A 23,187-nucleotide genomic window follows, 5' to 3' on the forward strand; every position below is an offset into this window, starting at 1 on the left:
GCTCCTTTTTGCCTCCCAAGTAATCTCTGCATCTCGGGCACGGCAACGCTTCTCCACCCGCCCGGGGAGCAAGGGACCGGGACGCTGCTGCCGTCCGGGGGCTGGGGGCAGCCGGGCCCCGACACCGGACCCCGGGCTGTTGGGGCCGCCCGCATCCAGCCCCGGAGCATCGCGGAAGGAGGAGGGGGGCGAAAGCGGGTTCACTTCCGCCTGGCTGCAGGAACCACAAGCCCCCAGAATATATTAGAATAATAATAATAGAAAGGTCCCCCCCCCCGCCCCGTTTTTATCCCCCTGGAAGGAGGGGGTGGAGAGCAGAGCAGCGAGGCTGCCGGCGGGCGGATCGATGTGGAGCCGGTGAGGCACCGCGGCCGGCCCCAGCTCCCCGCCGGCACCGCGGCCGCGGCCGGCAGGACAAGCGCAGCCTCCCCACGGAGAGGCCAGGGAGAAGGTCTGTGCTTTGCCTTTGTACCTAGCGTGCCCGGCAACAGGCTGTGCCCTGGGCGGGCTCCTGGCAGCCCGCGCCCCCCCCGTAGCCAGCCGGGCATCAAAGCCCAGCCGGGATCCGTGCGGGGCTACAGCTTGCGGGGGGCTGGGGAGAGCCCCGAGCTCTTTGTCAGCACCCGGCTCTCTCCGGTAATTCCCAAATCTATGCCTTCTAACCGCCCCGACCGCTGTCCTCGGGCTGGGGGTCTGGTTATTTGAGGTTTCAGGGAGAACTGGCTCCATGGAAAAGGCTCTGGCATGTGCCTGGCGCTGCCGGTTGGGCCTGGATGCCGTGGGACCGGGATGGTGCGGGACCGGGATGGTGCGGGACCGGGATGCCGCGGGGCCGGGATGCCGCGGGGCCGGGATGCCGCGGGGCCGGCCGGCGCTGCAGGCAGACACAGGAAGCCTGGCGAGGGGCAGGAGGCGAGCGGAGGCCAAGGGCTCTGCAGGCTCATCTGCAGGCGAGCCGGGCTGCTTGCCCGCTGGGCCGAGTTGAGCACCATAGATGCACCTTCCCATGCCAGATGCACCTTCAGTGAATTGGCATTCAAATATCTTAATATCATTGTTTTTCACATATTAAACATTTCCCAGCTTTTAACTTGTTATTTTTAGTCTGGAGGCTCAACGGGATGGTCTTGAGTATCTTTACACGAGTCATTTCCAGACTCGCAGGAAGACAGTAATTGGAATGGGCTGCCTTTGAAGCCAATCACAGCCTAAAACTTCTCATTTTGCCAGTGACATAATCCATCTGCCTGTCTAGCCATTCTCAGTTTGGATGTGATGCCCTAGTTTAAGGGATCACCATCAACTGGCTGAGCAGGTTAGGAGATTGGTGATGGTTAATACAATATTAGAAGTGGAGATGAGCACTATGGACTTCTACTGAAACAAGACAGGAGGTTAAGTAAGCCATCCTCCCCTTGGGTCAGGTGCGGAGCTCCCCTCTGTCCTGTTACTGTCACTTCAGTGCAGTGTTCAGCTTTTCTCTCTTGGCACACTCTGGGCATACTCTGTCCTACAGAGATAGTGAGCACTGAGATCCTGTAAAAACTTTGCTGCAGCAAAGTCTCTAACACTGACAGAAGTCCCAGCAGGGATGGAACACTCAGAGCTGGAACACTATTTTCCCATTATTTTTAAAAAAGTAGCTGCTCTAGTAAACTATTGCACCCCTACATGTAAATAGTTTTCTTCACAAAGGTGAAACCCATGGTCTGTATTCTTCAAGTCATTCTCACTGGAGTGAGAATTCTCAGGATCATGGAAAGATTCAGGTTAGGATAAGTATATGTTAAATGAGAGAATAAATGTATTGACTGCTGTGATCTCTGGTACACTTTTAAAAGGTAGAGAGGCTGGCAAGCTGAATGGGTAGGGCTATTCCAGTAGCTCTGATGCTGAAGGTAATTTCTTAACTAGGAATCATAAATGTGCTGATTCAGTTTATATTTATCCTCATTTTTTTAAATGCATGTTTGATGTCTAATAGAGCTGCACACCTTGAATTCCAGAGTGCTTTGATGCCTCAAACCTGTACTTCGGAAAGCCTGCCAGAAGTCTGCACAATTTAATATTACTTTAATGTATAGCAATGTATAAGGGAAGTGATTTGCTTAAGACTAGTGAAAGCCTGGGGAAGAAAAACCCTGGCCTCTCATTGCCCTGTGCCTACACTTCCCCTTCCAATTCCATTCCTCTTGCCCCTTTTTTTCCAGCCAGAAGTGTGACACCTAGAGTTGTTTAGGAGTTACTTGCCCTCCTTTCTGAACCTTTTACAGGAACTATGGTCACAAGAGGTAAGAGAAAGTGTGAGTGTTCACTCTAAAGAGACATCCAGAAATTAAGGTATGGCACAGAAGGAATAAGATGGAGTAAGCTAAAGCAGTCTGAGAGCTGAAAAAAATAAACAACTGGTCCATCTGTCATCTTGCTCATTTCCTTTCATGAAGTCTGAAGGTGCATTGAAAACAGTTTAAAGATCATGTTCTGAATGAAGCTCCTAACTTATATGTGAGAAAGTGGAGTGACTTCTCAGTGGTCCTGCAGTCACAGCCTCATGTAGCATCCAGCTGGGTGCAAGAGTCCAGTGGTGTGGTTAGTAGTGAAGAGTTTTAATAGTGGGCTGTAGAACAAAGTTATTCTTTTGCTTGTGAATCTACAGAGGAAGGGAAATAATCTTCTTTGATTCTGCTTCCCTTTGAATAATTTATTTTAAGTTCTGTTCTGCATGTGATGTAACTTTGTGGTGGCGACAGGATGCAACTCTGGCTTCTTGGTCAGCTGGAGAGGAAAGTGTTACCTGGTTAGGAGGTTCTGCAGATCTGCTGCTGTAACATGATTGGCAGCTGCAATAGCATGGTTAACTTAATTCAGCTGTGTATTTTCCCTGTAAACTGAGTCTTGTGAAAGTAGTTATCGCTTCAGAGTCAGTTACACTCAACTGTGAGCTTGGGATTTATACCACAGAAACGTTTGCCTTAGCACAGAGACAAATGGGTAGGAGTAAAAGTAGTAAAATATTAACTTTGGATGATACTATTCAATGCAAAAATGTCAGAATAAGTGAGAGGTGCTTTCCCTGTGAATGAAGTACAGTTCTGAAAGGTAGAAGTACAGCGTGGTGGTGCACAGGATGGTACAGGTGAGCCATCCCTCTGCCATAGGCAGCAGTGATACAGAGGATGAATCCTTCTGCATCTGTTGTCTGATGTAGATGTTTAAATTGCTGAGATTTCATTTGGTCTATAAAAACTAGGGTACCACGTCACCCAAACCCCTTACCAGCAGTTGTAATGGCATTTGAATGCTGTTGTGTGGATTTCTCTTTAAAACCGGTTTACTCTCCAGAAGCCAGGGAAATCTGAATATTTATCTGCATTAGCAGAATGGTATTAAATGCAAAATCCTTAGCTGCCATGAATATTTATTCTTATCTTAGCTGGCTTCAAACTGCTTCTCTGGCCGATTGCCATCCCTGAAGGTTATTTTCGCAGAGGTTTTGGAGTGGACACTCACACATTGATACACCTCCAGATTTCATGTTCCTTGATATTTCTAAACAGATTGTCAATAGTTGGCAAACAACTACATAAAAACAGTCAGTGAAGAAAGTATGGGCCCAAAAATACCTTTGGGCATCAATAGATATCACTTCCAATCATCAGATCATAACTAATTCAGTATATGTAAATACTCTCAGTCTCTCACAGTGCTCTTTGAGATCCTATAGGATTTTTTTTAAACTCCTCAGTAATCCTTCTTTCAGTGCATCATATTCTAGAAGGTTTCACTATGGAAGCAGGGGTCTGTAGTCACAGGTCTGTTGAGCACAGCAGGGTATATATAGAATCTCCCTGGACACATTGAGTCCATGGTGGATGAAGTGTTCATTGAGTGCACTGGAGGAGGTTTCTGAGTGTAGAGTTCTTCAGTGTGGGTGCTGGGCCTTGTGGGTATTTTGTGGGTAGTGCCATTATTTCTTTAGCTGAGTACTGGCAGCCTGTCTCCATTGTTGATCAGTGCAGAGGGTCAGTTTAAGTATTTTAGTAATACATTAATATTTACTAAGGACCTGTGGTCTGGTTCCGAATTTACCCAAGAAAAATCACACAATAATTTAGGATGAATGTGACTTGATATAGTCCAACCTGCTGCTGAAAGCAGGACCAATTTTTAGCAGATTCCTCAGGGCTTAGTTCAGTTCAATTAGCAATAGGTCTAAAACCAAATATCCTGCAAGCTCTCTGATGCAATTTTAATGTTTGACCATCCTCATGAAAAAAAATCTAATCAGAATTCCCCATGTTTCAGTTTGTGTCTGTTACCTTTCACTGTACACCTCCTAGAAAAGTCTGGTTCCATCTTCTATACCTTCTTGGTAGGTAGAAGTATATACAGAAATAGGTTGATATATAGAGAGAGTGAGGGTAGAAGAGATGTGAAAAGGGCCTTTTCATAGCTGCTTTGCATTACAGGCAGCTTTCCTAAGGCTAAGATCTTCCATGTGGTTTACTCTGATGTGAAGTTAAGATGGTCACAGCTGTAGCCTTGCAATGAACCTGTCTCCTAAATCCTGCCTCTGAATGCAGCATTAATATGACAGACTGTGGGCTGTGTCACTGGACTGGAGGAAGTGCTGAATTAGTGTCCCCCCTTTTCTACCTGTGGGGTTTTCCAGAAGCTTCTTGCAGTTTCAGTAATTAAACCCATTTGTTGGCATGTTTTTTCCCCTAAGGGATTCATTTGATTTTGGGATGGATCTATCCTGTCATATTTGTATGGTGTAAGACATTTCCTTCCCTGACACCAAGTGTGCCCCAAGCAAAGTCACTGACCAGTGTCAGCAGTTTCCCAAATTTTAAACCTTCGGTACCATCAAGTGGCAGCATTATCTGCAAGGCAGTTTGTGCCCATGAACATCAAACACTGTGGAGTTATAAATTTCTGTGGGAAAGGGAAGGGGAAAGAGAAAGGGAGGGTATGGATCATCTGTGCTGGCCTCACATGTCACTAGGTCTCATAGACAAGGGCTTCGAAAGAGCAGGAAGCTGTGTCAGGAGAGGTTTAGGCTGGATATTAGGAAGAGGTTCTTCACCAGGGGGTAGGGCACTGGAACAGGTTCCTCAGGGAAGTGGTCACAGCCCCAGCCTGACAGAGCCCAAGAAGCCAACGTTCAATTTGGACAACGTTCTCAGACGCATGGTGGGGTTACTGGGGTTGTTCTGGACAGGGCCAGTTGGACTTGATGATCCTTGTGGGTTCCTTTCAACTCAGGATATTCTGTAGTTCTGTGATTCTATGAACATGTGTCAGCCAAAGCAAAACAGAAATTAAATTGTGTAGGAGATAAAAACACCTTTGTAGGTGAAATAAAGGATAATGCCCTCTATTAAATACACCATTTATGAGTTCTGAAGTTGAGAAATTTGTATTTAACTTTTGCTATCCCTCCCAAGTCCTGGATCACTGCTCCTTTCTCTTACATTGTTGTTAGGTAGTATGGAGTTAATTAATAAAACCTTTTCCGATAGGCTCAAGCAGGTTAATGCACTTTGATGTACACAATGGGGGTGTATTAAAAAGTCAGTGGAACACTGATTGAATTTTCAGTAACAATTTCTGTTCTAGTTGGTAATGGCTGATTTATGCAGAGGTTAGCAGAGAGCAATAATCAAACAATGTCTCTTACATAATAAGACAGAGGATCCGCTGGAAAAACTGACATGCTGTCTGGCAGTTGGTGTGAATGTTTTATTTTCGTGGTAGCATAAGGACTGCAATATTAGAGTAGGTCTGAAGGTCACCTGCTCTGCTGTTCTAGCCTGATACGACGTCCTGTGTGGCTCAGGTGACAGTATAAAGACCATACAACAGGAAGTTGCTGGTCAGATAATTTCCCCACACTGTACCTCCTTATCAATTATCCTTATCAATTTAAGGATGCTTTCCAGCAGCAGTTGTAGTAAATTCCACAACAGGCTATTGAGGGAGGATGCAGCATCTTCGCTGCTGAAGATTTTGGGGAGTAAGAAAGCAAGCATTGCTAAGGACATAAGTATTCAAGTGGGGGATTCGGATCTGCACCATCAGTTAAACATTGCTGAGAGCTTCTCTTTCACACACAGGTGGTCACTCCTGAATGTCTGCAGGACAAGCTCTCTTCCCTGCCCACCTCCCAGCTCTTGCCATCAGAAACATCCATTTCATCCTAGCTGTGGGTGAACGTACAGCACAGGGCTGATGGGGCTGATGGGGAGGGCAGAGCTTGTGATACTGCAGCTTTTCTGCCATGTTAACTAGTTCACGACGTGTGGGGTGTGGAGCTAAGCAAAGCATGGGAAAGGTTACCAGTTCCCTCTTTCAGGATGCTGGGGTAGTTACACAAATACATAAAAATATAGGATAGAGCAGGGGGAAAATATATGTGCAGAAATACCAGTTTGTAATTCTTGGAACTCAATAGGAGTTTATGCCCTGGTCTTCAGTTTTGCTCTACACCTAACCTTTAATGTATCTAATCAATCTTCCCATTGCTCAAGGGCCTCATCTAAGTTTGATTAGCCATTTTAAGGAAAACAGTTTATTGCTGAGTAACAATGAATCACAGCCTTCAGATTTAAATTAAAAGTCAGGAAGAACCAAAAACCAAAGAAGGCAGTAAGATCTCTGACCTCTGGAAGAAGCCCTGGAAAGGCTTTTACTGAAGGAGCCTTCTCTGCTCATCCTCACAAGCTCCTGCAGCAGGACTCCCAGACCAGTGGTATTTTTTGGAGAACACCTTGGCAGGACAAACTTTTCTGAGAAAGAGGCTGTAAGTACAGGAAGATCCCCATTTAGTGCTGAGGTCACAGGACTGTTATCAGCTGATTTGGATTCTGTCCCAAATTCTCCTCTTGCCCTGCTGTGAGAGACTGGATTTTTCACTTAACCTACCTACACTTTGCATCTTCCAGATAGAAAACTATTTTTATTTTTCTCTTTGAGATCTCTATAAAAAGGATGCTATGTATCATCCTCACTCTTTACAGTCAGCTAGAGGCAAATCATATAAAAGCTCCCTAAGTGCAGCACATTTTGGCCTGACAGGTCTGTAATGACCATTTCACTGGGACTCCTTAATAGCTGCAAGAACTGAAATGGAATATCCTCCTCTTGCATATTCAGAAAGGCACTTCAGACAGGTGTCTGCCCAGACCATTGTCCAGCACAGAGTGCACTGGGGGAGCACATACCCACATGAGGTTTCATCAGTGTGGGATTTCATTTCTGCCATACCACTTGCAAATGGTGGCAGCCATGTGACACATGGGGCAGGAGCCTTTTGGTTACTTTGTGGGGCTTTCCCATAGGATCAAAGAAACTGTCCTTTTCGTTTTCAGATTAGTGCTTATATTATTAATTAATGAAGAGGAGAGATAAAGAGGTCTGTTGGCTTTGCCCCTCTTTAATGTTTATCAGGGGGAAAATTATACCTTGAAGACCTGTTTATTTTAAGATTTTCCCTCTGCTAATGATGTTTACCACTGATCTCCCCAGTGATGGCTGGAGTGTCTTGGCTCTGAGCCTGCACAGGAAGAATAAGGGAATAATAAGCTGAAGGGTTGTTTTGGGGGATTTTTGATAGTTGTTTGTTTTCTTCATTATGTGTTCGAGGCTTGTTTCCATGAGAAAACTCTAGGTAACCACAGAACTGAGGAAATTCTATTATCTTGGGAACTGAGGAGTGGAAGATGAGAAATATGGAGAGCAGATTTGCAGGCAAAAAACTGTTAATGTTTTTACAGAACATCCAGTACTTGCCTGCAGTGCTTTGGCTACAGTGTGGATTTTTTCTGTAGACCACCCCAATAGAATTTGAGAAGAATAAATTAGATATTAGAGAACATTTTAAAATAATACTTTTACAGTCACATCCCTACTCTGGCTATAAATATATGTCATGAAAGCAGTGTAAAATATTTCTGTAGTGTTTTACTGTAATGTTTATGTTTGTCTTCCTTCTTTCACTCATCCTCACTCTGTGATGAGTGTAAGAAGTCAGCAGTGGCGGGACAAGATGACACTTCCTCTCCAACACAAGTTACTATAATTCTTCTTCTACCTCTCTCCTTCTAGAGCCACTAAGGAGATACCTGCAGCAGTGGAAAGTTCTTCCCCCAAAGGTAGAGTCAAGAAATGCTATTAGATTTACATTTTCTCTCTGTTAAACAACACTGAGTGTTAAGCAGAGGGTCTTTTCAGGGGGCCAAGTTCCAGTGGCAAGATTGTAAATTCTCATTTGGTATGGTTTTTAGAAATTCCATCCCCAGAAGTATCTGGAAGAAAGTTCAATTAAAATTGAAATTCTTGAAGCCAAACAGTTCAGAAAATTAAGCCCTAAGCAGCTCTGCTCAAGATTACATAAGGAACCAGCTTTTAGTCCCTCCCCTTGGTGTTTTTTCATAGTTCGTCTATCAACTGCAAAATCCCAAGGCATCTTCTGAACACCTTATCCAGGAGGGGACCCTCATAATTCAGTGGAGTCCAGTGACCATGTGACCCAAAATATCTTCCAGTTTATTCAAAAGTTTTCCTTAATTCCATGAAGTTTCTAGAGAATTCATAATTTTCAAGCAGTTCATAGAGAAGGAAATGTGCTGATCAAGATACAGGAATAATTATTTGCTTTAACTGTTCAGATATGGCTTCTTGAATTTTCCAGTCAAGCTCCAGAATTACTGGTATTTATTCAAGTAAGATGATGAGATGACTTATTTTCAGTTGGCAGTTAATACATTGGCTTTAGGGAATGAAAACTGTGTTACATGAGAAACAAGAACAGCAACATCAACAAAAGATTTTCGTCTGTTCCTTGTGCCAGTCTGTGTTGTGTGTAAATCTGTAGTTCTCAGCTGCTTTACCATCAACCATGTCTGGAATCTGGGGTGTGCCTGTGGTGTGCAGTGCCTTGCCTTTGCTAGCTCCTTGTTGGGGAGAACAGCTTGGGAAGCTGGAGGCTGGCTGAGCTTGCCAAGATCCATTCTAGGGAATCCAGGGCACTGTTGCCACTGGAGCTTTGCACTTTTGACTTGGAATGAGCATCTCTTTGACCATCTATTGGACACCCTGCAGATTTTTAATACCAGTCTTTGCTTCAAAAGTTCCCATCATGGGGATTTCAAAGGGGATCCAGGCAGGTGAAGCCATGATTGCAGTTTTCTAGAGTAAGTGCAGTGCTAAAAAGGAGGTATGTGGGCACACGATGTATGTGTGGATTGTTTTAACTCATCTTTAATCCTTTAGGTTTGGGATTGGAAGTAACACCCCCTTTTCTTTCCTTCCTGTTTCTCGGATGGAGAGAAAAAAAAAAGAAATTATCTCTGCCCTTCTGTATCTTTCTTGCAGAGAGCTTGTGAGGTAGTAGGGAATCTCTTAATTAATGTGCTTTCTGTTTTTTCAAAAATGGGGTTCTTCCTCAAGGTTTTCCAGATCTGATTTGACTGATGCATATGATGAATAGACTTGAAGCATTCTCTTGATGGTCAATAAACAGCCAGGAAACAAACTCAGCTGAGGATCCCTGTCCAAGGAGCACAAAATACGAGGAATACAGAGTCATATTTTCAGAAATCTGAAGTTAATTATTAATTTATCATTTCAGAAATCTGAGTTAACACAGCCAAGAAGACAGACATGTAAACACAAAAGGCTTTGTTCATTATTGATGTTAAGATATCAAACACACATTCTGTGAGACTTTATTTAAAATGGAGCTTACCTGTGTTTAGAAAGGACAAAATATCTTATAAAAGTTTGCATATGATATCCTGAGTGCCACTCTGAACTTCTCTCTGGGGAGTCCAATCCTCAGCTGCATTTTACTTAACTCTGAGGCTTAAATTAGGAATGGGGTGAAGTTTTGCCTCTTTTGAATCAGGACAGTCTTAATTTTAAATCCAGGTAAGCGTATGGGTTTCATACTCTTCAAAGAATTTGAGGCATAGTTTCCAATTTTCTATTTGTGGTTTGCTCTGATTCAAGTGAGAGCATCAATTTGGAAATCAATGTATATGTCATTTGTGCTTACAAGAAATTACAGTTGTAATTGCTCACAAAATTAGAAGGAATTATAGGAAAAAAAAAGGTCTAATTTTAGGAGCTCTTAAGTAATTTGTCCAAAGTGTTTTAGCATATGTGAACAAGGACTGTTAATTTCCTTTTGTTGCATGTGCAAAGTTTAAATAAGGTGCTTATGGAGTGCAAGTATTTACAAAGGAGATATATTTCTTTATTGCTTGCCTTGTTTGTGAAATACATTTTATGTCATGAGGCACCGATTACCTAAATTAGAAATCCCAAACAATGGTGTTGTCTCATTTGGTAGGAAGCAGAGACTGTGTGGACAACTGAAAGCTTGCTTAAAGGCAATCTGTGACCCACTCCATACTGTTCTTATGCTAATGTGAGAATGGGTGTCCTGGTCACCATCTGCTGTCCCTGAGGTTCCGGCCTTGGGCACTCAAAATTGGTTTGCTTTATTAATGCTAGGCCATTCAGAACAGCAGCAGTGCATTTGTTATAGTCTGTGAAATCAGAAGTTCCAATTGTAAGCATACAGAGATAACTGTCACTTTTAATAATTCACTCAAACATGATAGCCACCACTTTTTCCAACCTCTCAGGCAGAGATGCCATCTTTCAAGCTGGAGTTACCTTCAGCAAATTCAACAAAGGCTTCTCTGGCTTTTCAGGGTGATGGGGTTTTACTTCCTTGGAAGGTCATTTCATTAGGTACTGGATGGATTTATTAGGTACTGGATGGATTTATTGTCTGGCTCTGCATTTTAACTTTTGCAAATGCCCCCTAGAGAAACAGAATAGTATCTTGATATAAATAAAAATTAATAAATAAGACATACAATGTAATTATTTTTAGAGGGGCTAAAGGGCTGGGTTATCAAATATCCTCAACTAGTCTAATTAAACCAGTTGAGATTTAAAGGACACCATGCATCAGTTTTGCATAAGCTTATTGTCAGGACAAATGGCTACAATCTCAGTTGTAAGTACCTAATAAAGTCTCATGGAATGGTGATTCTGTTTGTGCTTATTAGCTATATGGTCCTTTCTTTGGTGTGCATGGCTAATTAGAAAACAATTCTTTATATTACTCTTACATTGTTGTGAAGTTCCCCAGGTATAAGTCAGGACAGTTGAACTGGTAGCCAGCAAGCCATGTGCTGCTGCTTGGGCCTGCAGTCTGGAAAGGGGCAGAGCACACAAAGCTCAGAACCTGCACATCTGCTTTATCCCTGTCAGGGGTGCAGGGCAGTTCCTGAGGTGACACCAGTCCACAGCCTTCCCTAGGAAATAGAATCATGGCTTCCTTCCATTTTCCAGGTGAGGGAAATGGGGCATGGCTAATGCTGTGCCCTGTGTCTCCAACCCTGCACCAGCCCTGGGAGCACTGGGGCTGTGCCAGGTTCAGCCCCAAACTGCCCACACTGGGGTTGCAGGGGGAACTGGAGGTGTTCAGGGTGTGGGGAGGCAGTGAGGCTGTGTGAACATTGGGATAGGCTGTGGTCTCAGCCGATGTCAGGCTTTTTGTGGTATCCCAGTAAAAGAGCATTTTATGGTAGAATGGGCATGGAACAGGTCCCCCAAGGCTTTTGGGTGATCAAGTGAGAGTGTTATTTTGGGGGCTGACTCTCCTGACTTCTAATTGCTCTGATCTGCATGCAGAATTTATTTATGATGACCTCTGTGATGAAAAAAATTAGCCAGTTACCTAATAAGCAATACAGCCAACAGGGAGAACAACTTTCAGCAGCTACTTTTGTCCCCTCCCTTGCCTCCAGAGCTTTCTGTTGTTTCTTTCAGTTATGGCTGAAGGAGACAAGCACTCCAGGGCCAGGGAAAATGAGAGTTAATTACACTGTGGAACGGGATTGTTGCACAGTGCTGGTTCTTTCCCATCCTTGTCTCAGGTGCTCTGGAGTACAGCAGAGCCAGCAGAGTTCTTCAGTACTATCCTTTGCTTATTCTGGAAGCACTGGAAATACAAAGCTGAACCTCTTTCCCTTAAATGAAGACAATGTGGAGCAGGCTTCCTTTTGGTGTCAGCATTTGTGAAAGTCGTGCCAAGATCAAGTGAAATTCACCTCAGCAGAGGTGGATCTCATATTATGTGTATAGTTTAGAAAGGAGAGTAACAGTATGTGCACTCCATGAAGTTTCTGGAATGAATCTGTATTTCAGTAGTTTTTGCTGTAAAATGTAGAAGGAAGTCCCTGACACAGATAGAGGAAAAAATATTTCTATCTCGAGGATGAAGTAGAACATTAGGATATGGAAGGTTGTCCTAGAAATCACTCTGGGTAGTAGAATCACAGAATCCATCTCCCTTACTTTCTGAGTTCTTGTTTAGGGTACTGTCTTAGTGGAATGCTGGTGTAAAACAGAGGTGAAGAAAGGGGAGATGTGGCATTCTACAGAATAATGGGGGAAAGCTGACAACAATGTCCCCTTTGGCTCTTCTCATTTGAAGTGCTGAACTTGGGCAGAGATCTGAGTACATAAGATGTGTTTACAGATATCTAGCTACTCTTCAGTTTCTCAGTGGTGGAGGATAATCAAATCCTTGTGAAGCAGAGCCCCTCCTGACCAGAGGAGTGTTGCCAGGCTGTTACAGGGGCTGCTGCTCTGCCAGCTGCACACATGGAATTGTTCAGCACAAAGGTGCATCTGATTATGAATGTGGTCCTATAGACTCATGCAGAGCTAGTGCAAGCATTGAACCAGGTATGACAGGTTCGGGTCCCTCATCTGTCAGGACAATTTCATCTCACATCAGGGACAAGTGTTAGAATCTGTCACATTTCAGCTTAGTACAATAATCTCTGGGTTTGCCCGTCCTGATTGGAAAGATTCCCATTTAAATGTGGATAATGCTTCAGAATGATTTTGCTGCATTAAAATACCAGAATAGGTTTGTTTTCACTATAAAAGGCACTGAATTACTGAAGCTTCATAAAATGTCATGGGGCAAAATAGTTGTCTTCTTATCAAGTTTTGTATGTAATACCTTCAGGTCACACAAGCTGGGACTGAAGAGTATCTGCAGGGTGTGTGGAAATGCAGAGAAGAGGGGACTTATAGAAATATTTATCATCTGGGATGCCAGTCTCTTTTAGTGGTTGGCAGAAAAATTCTGCTCTGCTTGTATCTTGCCTGTACACTCTGATAATTACAGCTGTACAGTAAATCTTTCAAGTTCTGGTGTTCTTACTTGGTTCTTCTCTTGACAGAAATGATACTGACAGGGTTGATTGAACCCTTTTGAAATATGTTTTAGTTTCTTCCCTAGAAATAAAATGTGCCACTCCATTGGAAGATAAGTGACAGCAACAACTTGGTTCTGATGAGTGAGGGAAATCAGAAATGACCAGAAGCAACTATTGTTAGAAATTAAGAGCTGGTGTCTGCACATGTCAGTGCAGTGTTCCTTATGTTTTCATCGTTGACTGGGTAGGAAAAACAGTCCTGCTGGCATGCTGGTGCTTGCATGAGGTGTAGGGATATCTGTCAAAATCCATTGAGGTGCTTTGAGAAGTTGTGAAATAACATCTCTGCAAAGGACACTGCATAAGCTCTTGGAGAGACTGCAGCAGTGCTAGACAACCTTCCAAGCCCTTAACACAGCCTGGAAGCCTCTGTCTTCAAAAAGGCCCTGTTTATACTTGGACACAAACAACAGCAAGTGAAAGTTTGTGTCTAAAGAAGTTAAAAATAAATTGTGAAGAGATATATTCAGAGATGACAGGACTACAATGAGCAAGTCTTCATTCTTCTATGCAGGACTCTCTAGAGTGACAACTTTAGTTAGAGAGTGTAATTATTTGCTTTTGGAATGCTAAATATTGGTTCCTTCGAGCTGAGTTAACTTATTGCCAAGTATATTCCATTTGTCCCCTTGTCAGCAGATACAGGTTGTCTTCTGTTCCCCTTGTTATAGGAAGGACAGCTGGGGAGGCCAGAGGACAGGGATGGCTCTCAGAGACACTGAATGCTGACAGTGGCTCAGTTTTGCTTACAATTGGCTTTGTATCTCTGACTTGATCTAAACTGAACAAGATACTTGGTTCCTACATAGGTCTTTTGATATGTTGAGATATCAGTGAGATATCACAAATATTTTGAAAAATGGTCCTTCCATCCTATCACAGTGACATTTGCTGCTGCTTGGTGGAGTGTCCCAGCTGGGACTCAAAGCCTCATGGTTAGCCAGGAACTGGCACTAGGAAGTTGGATCTTGTTCTTGCACTCTTTTTCAGACATCACACAGAGTGGGTGGGCTTTGGAAGCTACTAATTATAACAGCAGTGGCAGTGCCTTCCTCCTACCTTGCACAACCAGTGCTTCCAATAGAGCACCTGAGCTGAGTGTGCCTGGCCATGTTGGGATGAGTTGGCTGGAAAATGAGAGCTACACTATGTGCTCCCAAATCAATCACCAGCTTCTCTTTCCCCAGAATTCTTGTGAGGACTCACCCTATACCTGCAGATTAAAACATATTTAAACCTTAAGAAACATCTTGTAACATGATTTATATTCTTGCACTTGTGCACAGTCATGGTTCCTTTCTAAGCAGAAAAGATCATAGCAGAATACAGGCAAGGAGGAGAGCTGAATGAAACAGTAAGAGCAGAGGAGCTGGTTAGAGCAGGACTGCAGTTCCCCTCCTGCTGGTTCGTTCATCTCCTGGTGCTGCTGGGACACCTTCTGCTGGCAGCTCCATTCTGCAGGAGCTCAGCAAGAGCTCTTCCTCCTCTGGGTGTGTGTGAGGCTCTTGATTTGCAAGGCCTCATTTAAACTGGTAGATCAAAACACTTGCTTCCTCAGGAGAAAGGAATGTTTTCTCATTCCTGTCCTACTTCATGTTTCACAGCTGCAGTTTGTCTTGTTTTCTCCCTGCCTAAGGCCCAGCAAGTGCTGCAATGCACAAGGGTTTAGAGGATAATTTATTTTAGGGCATTGATGCCTTCTTTGAAAAGCTGTGTGTGCTTAGTTTGTATGGGGACTCTTGTTAGAGCAGCATGGGGATTTTGCAGGGAGGAAAGGGAGGCAGTAAGTGTGCATGTCTCTTCCCAAACCAGGTTACATAAAAGTAGGCCTCTCAAGTTATCTTAAGCAGGATGGATTGGGATGATCTTTGCTCCTGAATTTTTCTTTCAGAGTGGCTGTACATCCCATTTTCTCCACCTTCGTATGACTCCATCACTGATTGCACTGATAGCTGAATGTCCTTAAGTTATTCAACACAGGTGAAAATGATGGGGAGATTAACTTCCATTAACTTCAGTAGGAACATGATTAGTCCTTAGCTATACCACCTCTAGCCAAAACCTCATTGCCCTCCAGCCAAAACTGACTCTGGTTATAGTTTTGGAAGTGAAGCATCAAAAAAGAGCTGCCAAGTCCTCATGCCTGGCCTGTGGGCCTCTGCATCATCATGATAATGGTATGTTGGCTGTTCTACTTCTTGGAAAGCTTCTTGGAAGAGGAGGTAGATTTGGAAGAATGGCTTGGAAACAGCGATGGTGGCTCTTGAAAGCTTTCAGGTTAGTTACCTGTTGAGTGCTCATTCCAGGGTGATGTGGCAGCACCAAATCTTGCCATTTGGCCAGGCTACTGCTAAGCAGGGCGGAGGTGTCACTTCTGAAGGATAAGGGAGGAGCTGGAAGTGTGACCTTCCTTCTGGTTTGAGATCCTGAGAGTGGGGATGGAGTCTTGCCTCATGCCAAGCCTACATTTGATTCTTTACACCATAGGTCACCTTGGCATCCCCCTTCTCCCAGAAAAGAATTCAACAACAGAACTCAATGTGGAAGTCTGAAATATATTAATGTATGTTAAAATCTCCCCTCTCTCTAGAATAATATGCATTTTTTAATTCCAGAGGGAGCTTGCAAGTCCATCCACAGTGTGCCACCCATCAGCCTCTCTGATGTCTGGTAGGTTTTTATCAGCTTAGGAGGTCTGGTTTGTTCTGCTTTCTATGGGAGGATGAAGTTGGTTTAGACTTGCTGATGGGCTGGGATACATACAGTTCATGTTCTACTCCCTCATCTCCCACCCTCAAAATGTGTAAGACACAAAGCCAAATCTTGCCTTAGACTTTTCCCAGAGCTTTGGAAATTTTTGGATCAAGGCCTCATGAACCGAGCCAAGCTTCAGAATCCTTGGTGATTATTGCATCCAGAACTTGGGCAATGTGCATTTAGGGGAGCCTTGATGTCTCTCATACAGCCAAAGGGCACAGATATGCTCTAATATCTCAGCAGGAAGTGAGTGTGACAGTTCTGATGATATAAGAGGTTCCCTCTGAAATGTGTTTTGTATAGGTCTGTAAGTCCAAATGCAAATGTGCCTGTTCATTGAATGTAGGTGTCCCCTTTGTGATAACTCTGAGAGACTGAGTAACAGTGTCCACAAGGGGAGAAGACAATTCTGATACCTTTTTTACCTGGAAGGAACCTGTACAAGAAAATGTGCTTCTAATGAGGATATGCACTGCTAATCACTTCTGTGAACCATCAACTGATGAGGTTGAATATTTTTCCTGAGATCCTAGCTGCAGAAGTCAGGTGATTTATGGGAGGAATCTCTGTTTTCATTTAAAAGACAATTTCTAATTCTCCTTGCTGAGAAAGGGGAAAAAAAGGCCAGAAGATGCAAAAGGCAGAAACACCACAAGGCAAATAAAACCTTTAATATCTAAACCCATCTTTATTGCTAAGCCAATCTCATTATTTTTTAGGATCTGAGTAATGATTTTTGAATGCCCAGGTTGGCTTTGGAGCCAAGAGACCTGCTTTTCTCAAGTGCTAAGTACTTTGCTCCAGCTGTCACACCTATAAAAATCACCCATTCAAATCATGCCTGGGGTCCAGTAGTCAGACATCCACAGCTGGGGGTGGAGAGAAGAAATGCAGATATGGGGCACAAGCAGAGCTGTTCCATACCTGCCCTGTAGTGTGGTAAATGTGCACTGTGCTAAGCAACGTTGTCTCTTAGGCAGAAACAAGAAATAACACTAGAGGCTTCTTCACAGTCTTTTATAATGTAAAACATTAATGTAAAAATATTATGAACTGCTTATGAAATCAGCAGAGCTGAGATTTACATCTAAAGAACAAATTAGGTGAAAGGGAGGGGGAAGCAGAGGAAAACAACATGATAGCAAAGGGAAGTCAGAAAGGCTCTTTCTCTGGGGAATATTCTGAAGTAAAGCTGAGGAAATTGGGAATTTTGTCTTTGTTTGGAAAAGGGGGTGTGTGGATATTTATGCAAAGTCTTAATTTTACATCTCGAAGTGTTATTTTAATACAAATGTTGCTGGTTTGGGTTTTTCCTTAAGGTCTCAACTCTCAGATTCAGGGGTATCTCTCAGCATCCATAAGGAAGTAATTTCCTGTGCTCCCCATCCATGGAAGAATAAGTGGAAATTTGAACCAAAAAGGAGACACCTTTCTCTCTCCCCAGCCCCAAGACTGCTGTTTCTGTGTATTTATTTTTAATCCTGACTCTTGATGTTCAAGTGACTGTGGTTAGTGATATTCCAGTTTTTATCCCAAGGTCACTGAGTGAATCTTGTACTCTTCCCAGTGGAGTTTGCCTCATTGAGCACACTCAGGGCTGGGATGGCAGTGCTGCATCTCTGCTGCACTTTAATCTAGGGATAACACTTCCCTCTAATTACACTTCTTGGTCTTTTTACAGTGAAGGCAGGATTTTTTGAAAGTTCAGGTTCAAGGCCAGCAAATAACTGGAGATAATAGAAGTACTCAAAGCTTTGAATTTTCTGTAGTTTTAAAATAACCTAAAATCGTAAAACAGAAGTAAGAGGGGAGAAATTTCCCAACATAAATTTTTGGGAATCTGTATCTTTTGTTTCTTTTTTTTACAGGTAAGCCTGTTGTGAAATGTGGCTTTATGTTTGAGTTTTTTGCAACAAATTAGTAAGTCACATGCTCACTCTTTGCTTTGTGTTACTTTTTATGTTTAAAAGATGCTAATAGAAAAATTTTTTCCAGTATCTTCACTGGGCTTTTCAGGTCTTTTAACGGGTAAAAAAGATGACTTGTTTTTTGAGTGAAGACAATAGAAATGTGTGTGTGTAAATAGCAGCAAAGAGAGTCCTTACTGTTGGTGCATGCTGTATGTTCTACCTGCTCATTTTTCTAATTAATATATATACACCAAACCCAAAAGGCCCTCTGTGAACAGTGCCAAGCCAAAACCTTACTAACACAGTACTCTGAATAAGTGCCTTTCCTTCCACAATTGTACTCATGTTTTCCAGTGACATAAGCTGATAGCTCCACCCATGTGTTCTCTCTTGTTGTAGGAGTCCTTTCTCTGTTTGCTGGGGACCTTCCTGAATGTGGAGGGTACACAAACCCCCTCTCCCTGCAAGTGAAAGAAGAGAGCTGTTCTGTACAAGGTAGCTGGCAGATGAAACTGTGTCCACAGAAAGTGAAAAGTATTCTTTTTTCTGCATAAAGGGCCTTAAAATGGATTAATTAACACTGACCCCATTTAAAGGGATGGCTTATGTGCCTGCTTGAGGGAGAAGTTCACGTCTTGCATGTGTTGGTGGAAGCCTCTTTCAGTGTGCTGGGCTGGACGGGCAATGAAGCCTGAAAAATCAAGCAGCTGTTTTCCCCAGAAGGAGCCAGCTGGTTGGAAATGCAGGCTGTGTCCCTGAGCTGGCTGCACATTCAAAACCAGGGCATATTTGCTCCTTTAATTAGTGTTCCCCCTGGTCCTTGGAATATGGGTTTGTGACAGAGAGCTTGTTGAAAGAAGAGCAAAGAAGATTTCCTGCTTTCCCAGCCCCTCCAAGGGGTGGAGAGGACAGCTGGGACTGCTCCCTGCACGAGAGGGTTTCCATGGGCTCAGGTGAGGTTTGGCCGTGGCAGAGGGGTGGGGGGAGGCTGCTCCTGCTCACTGCAGACAGGGTTGGTGTCCAACCAGTGCTGAACGTTTTGCTGAACTACAGCATTGTTTAAACTCGAGGGAGGATTCTGGGAGAGGTGGAGCCTTAAGGACTTTAAACTTTTCTTTGGATTCATCTTCTCAGGTGTGTGGAGGTGACTACTAAATACATCTGCCTTGCTGGTTGTCTGTAGTGTGGGGATCCAGCTGTATGATCCCAGTGAGATCCTCCACAGCTGTGCTCTCCACCAGCTCCAGGAATGAGAGGAAAACCTCCTGTGTGACTAATGTAGTGCAACTAACTGGGCTTCTGTTAAATTACTTACTCAGCTCAGTTCTGATGATTCACTTGTCTTTTGCCCTAGCTGGTCCAGACTCTTTCCTGACAAGGTAGCACAGTCCTCACAGCCCTGCTGATAAGCCCATGGCACTTAAGAGCAGAATGAAGGAATTTACCTGATGCTCCCAATCTCCACAGGGGATATTGCCTCTTGGTGTTCTTTATCAGTGACTTCTTCTGGTGATACAATCAGGGAGCTGCTTGTATTGAAGTATTATTAGTAACACTGAGAGCTGTCAGATCACTTGGGATGGATTTGCTCTCTCTCCTCTCTCAGTCTGTGTAGGAGAGGAAAGGCAAGCCCTGCATTTCCAGGGAAACAAAAGGTATTGCACTTCCAATAAAGCTTCTTTTTAAATGAATGATGATAAATTAGCAAACTGCTGAGTGGAGTTGTTTGTGCTGTGGAAGCAAAGCATTGATCTCCCCCAAGACTGACCTTTTTTTTCTCTCATTTAAGCAATATAATTGGGAATGGATTTAACCCTTTGTTTTTAGTAATGATATGAGAAATCCAAATGAGGATAAAATGGAAATTGGTATTTAGAGTCTCAGAAAATTGTAGCAAATTCATTACAGTTTGCTAATTTTTCATATTTTCATTGCCTACTTTTAAAGCTTGCAGAGAAATAGAGGAGGTCTGAAGAATCTCATTAGAAAACCTGATCAGTTCTTTCCTTCTCTATTTTATCTTGAGAAAGAAAGGGGGAATTTCAACTGAAAAGTGTGCCGTGAGTAACAATGGGAAGACCTTATTGCATACAAGGGGCTGGACTACAAGAATTGTCTGCCAAGAGGCATTTTCAAGGAAAACCACATAATGGGATTTGAGGACACAGTAAAATTTTACCAGTGCTAACAGCTTTGGCAGCTCTGAAGCAAAGACAATGTGGAGGGCAGTAAGTTGTGAGGCTTGTTGGCTGCAGCATCTGCTATTTGAGAGGATCTCCTTTTGCACAGAATCATTCTGCATGGTGACAAGAGGTGTAGTAGGGGGGCAGGACAGGGCTGTTTCTCTGCCCAGGGACTTCAGAGCTTCTTGGAAGTGGCACTGAAGTAACCAAGAGCATGGCAGATCTCTTCCTCTGTGCTGCATTAGCTGTTGAAAGAAATTATACATGTTGTTTAATTAATTAAGTTTCCAAGCTGTATAATAGCATGTTTGCTAGAGAGAAACTTTAATGGCACCATGAAGTGTCCTTGAGCAAATTAAAAAGATACTACTTTGAAAGGTAACTGCTCTGAGCCACACAGGGACTTCTGGGAAATGCCTAGGATGTCTGAAGCAGAAAGACATGGCTTTGTTATCAGGAGGATGATCTGTGCTCCTGGGCATCCACAGGAAAGATCTGCCATTCCCAGGAGAACCTTATAATGAGGCTTCTGTTGGGGAGTGCTGCCCCCAGCCCTCCAGCAGTGAAAGGGGTGAAGTTCTGAGATCTGGCAGCAATCCTGCCCACACCCTCAGGGAAACCCATCTGTGAGCTGCCTTGTGAACCTGAGCCCTGCAAACCCAGTGAGAGGACTCCCACTGCTCTTGGTAGCTTTGGAGTGGGCCATAAATGCTTTGTTGCCACGTTGAAAGGTTTTGGGGACAGCAAACTGAGGTGGAGACAATAAAATGTTAGTCAAGCATCCCATGTCTCCCTTCTTCCCATCTTTGTATGTTTCATTGTCATTTGATTTTCATTTTCCTTTGCCCAGGTCCTTGTTTTCTGGCCACTGAACCTCCTGCAAACCCCCTCTGGTCAGACGGGCGAAGGGAAGTTCTCAGACCAACTCCTCAGGTTATGCACTTTTCACTCATGGCATCAGGAGAGCTGCCAAGGCAGCCTGAGCCCAAGCAGCTCCTGTCACACCAGGCCAGGGTGTGGGGCCTGGCTTTGGGTGCTCATTTGGGTCTGAATTTGCCTGTGTAGAAGGCCCTTGGATCAGACCTTCAGTTCAAAGCTCCCTGAGGATGGAGCTGCAGGTTCCTCCCAGAGCCAGGGGGTTTGGCTGAGCCCAGGATCAGCTAAAGGATCAGCCCAGGGCTGGAGTGTGAAGCTGCAGGAGATGCTGGCAGTGACTGCTGGGGCAAACTAAAGGTCATTTCTTTCTGCTTGGTCCTCTGCTGCTTCTCTGGAGGCTGTTGTGCTGTAGCAGAGGCAGGAAAAGCAGGGGTGTCTTTACTCTTCAACCCATCCTCTTCCAGGAAAGAAGCACCTACTGAGAGGTGAGGTACATGACCAGGGGGAGCAGTGAGGGGATGAGGGTTGCCTTGCTCTTGCCACATTTCAAACAAATGCTCATTGGAAACCTGGTTTTTGGTTTCCATTTCCAGCTCTCCCTGTTGGACACTTCACTTGGCAAGGCTTTGGATTTTGTACCTTGCTCTCTGTGAGTGCTGGAGGGACGTTTCCTGCACCAGATTGTTCTGTTTGGAAGGTCTGGGATGTGACCCAAGTGTGGGGCCAGCCCTGCCCTGCCCCTCACTGCTGGGGGCTGAGTGTGTGCCCAGGCTACGACATGAATCCCAGGATGTCTCCATACCGAGTTTTGTTCAGCTGCTGTGTTTTGTGCACTCTGCCAGGTGAATTCCCATCCCTGGTTGTCCTTCAGCAGGCCTGGTTTTGCCTCCTCCGTGATGGAGAAGCCATGACAGGACGTCCACCTCCTGGGGAATACACATTTATTGATGAAGTGTTGAGAGTTTTAGAAATTATTCTCTGATTCTGCAGCAGACAAACTCCCCTACCACCGATACCTTTCCCCCTCCTTTCCTGGCTGCTGAATTTTCTTTTGATGAAAGCAAGCAGCACGTGTGCTCAGAGTGCTGGTGAAAGGGAATTTCCTCACTCAGGGTGAACTGTTAGGGCATGTGTGGGCTCCTTTAGGAAAGTGAGTATGTTTGTAATAAAATTTTTCCTGTGTAGAACAGGACTTTTTGATCTAAAAGTTCAATCTGCTTTTTGGCTTCCATAATGGCTCCCTGGATTGTTTGAAAATCTTTACTTGGTTACACAGTCTGATAGAACCTGTGTGCACAGCAGTCCAGTGCAGAACTTACTGGTTATTTAACTGGAAATCAGGGACTCAGGGGAAGACTGTTAATGCACTTGCAGTAGTTTTACTGTGTGTGGTAATCTCAGTGATCAGTTCTGAATGCCTGAGAAGGACAGGGATGTTTGCAGTTTGTTAGTCCCATGATTTTCACAAGATACAGGAAAACTGGAGGTACCCTCTAGCCAGGAGTGCACTGGACAGGCGTTCAACATGCGACACGGTAGGCAGCCTTGGCAATGGCACACCAGGCACCTTTCATGAAGCATGTCAAGCAGCTGTTCTTTGAAAAAGCAGAGTGAAAATTACTTTTTATTACCCCCCCAAAAGGCTTTGGCAGAAAATTATGCATAATTGAAATAAAATTCTTGCCTATTCTTTGATAGACAAGTGGAAAGCAATCAAAACTCTAGTTTTCTTTATAAAGAAAGCATTTCTTTTGTGTTTGACTTTTTTTTTCCTTGCTCTGGGTTTTCTTGAATGCTCCTTTCCCCCACCCTCAGCATTTTTGAACTCCTAGTACAATTGCATAAAGCTTAAATAATAAAGCTTGGAATAATTTTAGGCATGTTTTCTTTAGTATTTTCCTTTCCCCACTCTTTGGGGGGAAAAAAAATCCAAAACCAAAGAAACGCATTCTGTGTAAAATTTCCAAAGTGAAACCAAGAAGAAGGAGGCAGCTGTGTAATTTTGTTATTTTGTAACTTTGCCAAAATTAGAGAGGCTTGGAAAAGTAGAAAATAAAAAGTGGAGGGCAATAAAAAACAAGAAAATCAATCTCCTTACTCCTGTTATCTGCATCTAGGAGTAGAAAAGAGAAGGAGCTTTGAGAC

General features: G+C 43.7%; 1 protein-coding gene across 4 annotated transcripts in view; it reads left to right on the forward strand.

Annotated features, from left to right (window-relative positions):
* Window positions 1–23,187, forward strand: part of LOC115914919 (serine/threonine-protein kinase PAK 3) — a 175,969-nt gene that overhangs the window by 48,857 nt on the left and 103,925 nt on the right. For 2 of the 4 annotated variants that reach the window (XM_030967780.1, XM_030967777.1), the window contains exon 1: window positions 44–451. The exons of 1 other annotated variant lie outside the window; for it this stretch is intronic. The gene's annotated coding sequence lies outside the window, so the exon portion shown is untranslated. Of the gene's footprint in view, window positions 1–43; window positions 452–2,130; window positions 2,292–23,187 lie in introns of those variants that run through there. One more of the 4 variants, XM_030967782.1, reaches the window with a different exon arrangement.

The sequence above is a fragment of the Camarhynchus parvulus genome, chromosome 4A, assembly GCF_901933205.1.
Source record: "Camarhynchus parvulus chromosome 4A, STF_HiC, whole genome shotgun sequence".
Taxonomy (NCBI): Eukaryota; Metazoa; Chordata; class Aves; order Passeriformes; family Thraupidae; genus Camarhynchus; species Camarhynchus parvulus.